This window comes from Typopeltis vanoorti, chromosome 19 (assembly GCF_054136105.1).
Source record: "Typopeltis vanoorti isolate ZY-2024b chromosome 19, IOZ_Tvanoo_1.0, whole genome shotgun sequence".
Lineage (NCBI taxonomy): Eukaryota > Metazoa > Arthropoda > Arachnida > Uropygi > Thelyphonidae > Typopeltis > Typopeltis vanoorti.
Genome location: NC_143567.1, coordinates 84,243,929 through 84,248,876, shown reverse-complemented (window position 1 = coordinate 84,248,876; position 4,948 = coordinate 84,243,929).

Sequence of the window (4,948 nt, the reverse complement as noted above, 5' to 3'; positions counted from 1 at the left end):
TGGTGGTGCTTATTCCTTGGTGCTTGTTTTTTTTTCTTTTTTTTTCCCATGTCTCCGTTTTAAATCCCAGATTGTGTACTTCCCCTAAAGTGTGCCAAATATTCCTGTTGTAATACAAAGTGTCTTAATATTTGCAAGTTCAGTGTGGTGGTTCCAAATGCAGCACACCTTGCGAGACGTTCGTTTCTTATAAATCCAGGATTCTATTTTAAATAAAAGTTACATAAGATAGGCGTGAACTTTATAAAGTTTTTTTTTGTCCAAGTGTATGACAATCAATAAAGTGTTGTTGTTTTTTCTAATATAGTTTTTTTATTTCCCATTCATCATTAGGATATTATGATATCCCATTTTATCTATTTTAAGAAAAACAAATAGAAAGTTTGATTTCATTTTCAAAATATGACAAAATTAGAATAATAAACGATTCTAAACAACTTCATTTTAATCCTTTTAAAAAGTTTATTTATTTGAATTTACAGATGTTTTTTTTTTTAATAAACACGCACACGTAGAGATGGCGCTGTGGTCGTCGATGATACTGAAGTGTTTGTAGTGTTGCAACATATTACGCAATGTTTGTTAAGAGGACGTTTAATAGCCTATGATAGATGACGAAGAATTTAACGATGGTAATTTTCTAAAAGAAAGAAAGTAGAACAATTCGATTTTGTGATCTGCTCAACTTTAAGTTAAGGTAAGGAACTTGAATTGTTCGTTTGGTATTTCGGTGTTATTTAAAGTCAACTGCTACTTCATTCGTCTGCGGTGTTCATAGTGCTGAGTTACCGAGTTTGACTGATGTGTGGTGTTTTAATTTATACTTGTGTTATGAGATGTTCGTTGCGTTTTCAGTTCTTTTGCTGACCAGGAAGGTCAGGAAGCTTGCTTTATTTACAAGACACACAGTAGTTGCTTATTGTTAAACATTCATACCATTTTGTCAGTTCCAATTTTGGCCAGAAATTAAAATTTAGAATTGTTTGGAATTATATTAAAAAAAAAAAATAAATAAATAAAACGATGCAAGTATGACGCAACGAAGTAGGTTTTTCAGTGTGCTAGTTTACAAACGTATCTGACGTACTTTTTTACAATTTTGTTCTGTTTAACACTACATCAAAATTAAAAAATAAAAAGAAGTATCAGTTAAACGTTTCTCATATTCGCTCACTTAAAACTTTCAGTGGTTTAATACGAGTTACCATATTGTTTCAATAGCCGTCCTTTTATCATAAAAATATCATCGCTAAAAACTCGTAAGCATGTTGTGGTCGAAACTTAATATATCAGCGAGAAATGAGAACTAAACTAATATGTAATGTTTTTGTAAGTAGCGTACATAGATAGGAAAAAATAAGCATGTATTCAGAATACTCTTGCTTTGTATATTTTTCTACGCTTTATTTCTAATTTAGTATCTCCTCAAACCTACACATGTTTCTGAAGAGGCAACGAAGAGCTCACAATGCTTACTGCTGACTTTCTATAAAAATTTGTTCCAAAAAGGTAGATAGTACATCTTTGGCTGTATGCTTTTTATCATAGTTGCATCTTTACCAGCCTCCGTAGCTCGGGCAATATCGATGCATTAAGACTCGAAGTTTTGAATGCTTCATTTGAAGGTGAATTAGCTGTTCTCATACGATAGCAGAAAGGTTTTAAATAGGTTTTAGATAGGTAACTAAATTTTGCAACCAGGTGGATCCTATCAGTTCGTGATGTGGAAACGCTCTTATCTTCTGGTTACACCCTTGTATTCCCACTACCCACTTATATTTAGTAATACCAGGGAGCCAACACTTTCCCTGCTTATTTCGTCTTCTGTATCGTCTCCACGCTTTTGCTTTCACAGTCTAAAGTAATATTCAACTCCAATTGGTTAGCAGGGGCAGCATAATGCACTTTGGAGACCTGGGAGTGCGGCAGCCGGAGTTGGAGACAGCTGTGAGTTTGACTATTGAGTTAGGAGTATATACTTTGAAATTATGTACGAATTCAGTATTAGCGAAATTAAAAAGAGAAGAATTTGACAGGCTTGGAAAAAATGTATGGACATAATATGACAGCAAATACATTTCTTAAATTTTCTGTTCATCGTTTTGATCTCTATAATGTGATCAGTTTCCCAGTTTGGGAAAAGTCGTCCCGAATTGACATACACGCCATGTGATTGCTACTCAACTTCACAGAATTTCACCAGGGGATTTTCAATCAGTTTGACTTGAAAGAGGCTTCTGATTGTTGCGCTGAAATGACAAGAAGTAATAATAAAGTTACTGAAATCCAACACAGCTCGGAGGAAGGAAAAAAAATCTAATTAGCTTCAGAATACAGTATGTTATTTGTAATACGTAATTCTGGTATGTCTTTATGTAATGAATGAAAAAAATATTAAAAGTAGTCTGCATTAAATTGATTTACGATTGACAACTGTAGATTCTGTACATTCATCTAATTTTTCCCACGAAGTCGAACAATTTTTTCCTGTTATATGGCATCCAAATAGACTCCGCAACTAGACTGCTATTCTTCTGTTGTAATCACTACAGTATAAAATAAGCGGACTTTATTAAATTATCTTTAAATTCCGTAATGACAGCAATTCTCAATGCTCGGCCTCGTATTTGGGATGTGTGCTCTAATTTATATTCAGTTATACCGCAGGCCACAGTAAGACAATCCTTGAGATAATCAGAGAAAAGGAATGGTCTTATATATATAATGCAGTTTATTCAATAATTTCTCGGGTTACTTTCAAATTCCGATTTTGGCAATATTTCATTTATTGCAAGTCCATAATTACCATAAAGAATGATTTCGGAAAGATTCGTCTTGAATTTTTAGAGGAACTTGGCCAAGTAAAATTATAAAAGAATTTTACTTGGCCAAGAGGGCAAATTATAAAAGAATTTTACTTGGCCAAGAGGGCAAATTATAAAAGAATTCGCCCTCTCAAACAAAATTGAATGTTCTGTAATGCAGTTCCATGGTTCAACAAGGCGTCGTCTTGGAGCGAAGCCCAATGAAAAATATTTCCTTTCCTCCTTATAAGTGACCTAGAATAGTAGGAAAATTCATATTTCCGAAACACTCAATACTCTGATTAACACTAACTTCAGATGTATCAAACTATATGTTTTCAGAATATTTCTACAAAACCTTTCGTCCCTTTATAGATAGTAGTCTAGGAATGGATTAACTTTTGATATTAGCTTCTGTACGAAAACTTTTATTTCTACCTGGCTACGCTATGGACTTCGTACCGAGTAAGTTCTGAAACTACCGTTAATCATTGGGACTGTAAATACGAGCGAAATATTGAATTAAGCAGTGTTTACTCTCGCGAGCCAAAACATGATGACCGCTTATCTGGTATAGTTCGCCCACCGATTAGAGATCCCGCGATACTTCTGCGCATGTCAGAAAAAGGAGAATCCATTCCGATAATAGGGTAATCAGTCTGTCTTCTGGGATGAGTTTGTTTATTATTACAGGTCGGAAAATTTAGCTTTTCTTTTACGAACATTGCTGTTCTTAAAGTGTAACTATTTTGCTTGTATAACAATTGGAAAAATGTACGTAGAGTGTTAACAAAATTAAAAAAGGTATAGCATAAAACAAAAATGTAACTAAGTTTATTTTTAAGAAAGTTTTCTATAAAATAAAAATAATTATAACGAAAAACAGAATTTTTTTCAAATGAACTTAAATATTCTAAACTTACAGTTGAGAGAACTGAGACACTTTAATGTCCTAAACTGATTAATTATTTATGCCTTGTTGTGACTTTTAACAAACCCATGAAAAAAAAATGTTGAAAAAATACCATTGTCAAATCCTTTTAATCTTCAGAGTCCTCTTTAGACTGCCAACATTTTCCATAAGTTAAATTACTATCAATCCAAGTTTCATCTAGATACACAATCGGTCTTTTCTCCTCCCTGAAACGTCTTATTGCTCTCAAATACTGCGTTCTAGATAAAACAATATCACTTCGCTCCATGATAAGTTTCCTTTTATTCTGGGATTTTTTAAAACAAAATCCGATTTCATGAAGTATTTTCCTTAAAGTTTCTCTTTTCCAAAGAAAATTAATTTTTTCTTTAAGCACAGGAATCAATTTCGGAACAGTTGGCACTCTTTTCTCGACCACGTAAAATTCGTGAATAGCTCTTCTTATAACGTCAAAATCATTCAAAGCTACGGTTTCGATGGTTTTCTTTCTCTAGTGATTTTTTTAGGCGATTTAAATTTTGGCGCTTACCTTCACCTTTTGATCCCCTACGAATTCTTTTAACAGTCGACCCCGATACGCCCGCAATTGCACATTTTATGACTTGAGAAAGGGGAAAACAAGGAGACGGCCTTCTGACGATTCTTTTTCGCAGAATGTCAACACGTTATTCAATATTCTTTTGCAAGAGCTACTGAAACGTTTAACAACAGAACTTGTTGACTGTACTGGATCCATCATACAAATTAATAATGAAAAAATAATGCAAAAAAGCGACAACAAAAATCAAGCTAGTACTAGTACAGCGACAGACAAGAAAGCACGTGATTTCGTATGTTGGCGACCAATTCGTACATCCTTCATTTCTTTTTCCCCTTCAGCATGAATCGACTATTTTTGGCAAAATTCCAAGGAGAGACCTGAAAACGGTGGGCGAACTATAGCGTGTTGGATTTCCTTTGGCCGGGATAACTACTTACACATGTACTTGACATTGACTCCTCAAACCACGGAAGGTGTCTTGGGGTATTTTGGACCAATTAGACAGAATAAACTCTCGGAGATCAGCGACCAAGCGAAGGCCCGATACTACGTTCACACAATTCCATAAATATTCAATGGAATTTAAATCAGGAGAATTAAGCGCGTTGGGAAGCACATGGAATGCTTGCATATGCTCTCTACAAGCTCTCGGAACGAAGCTTGTAGAAT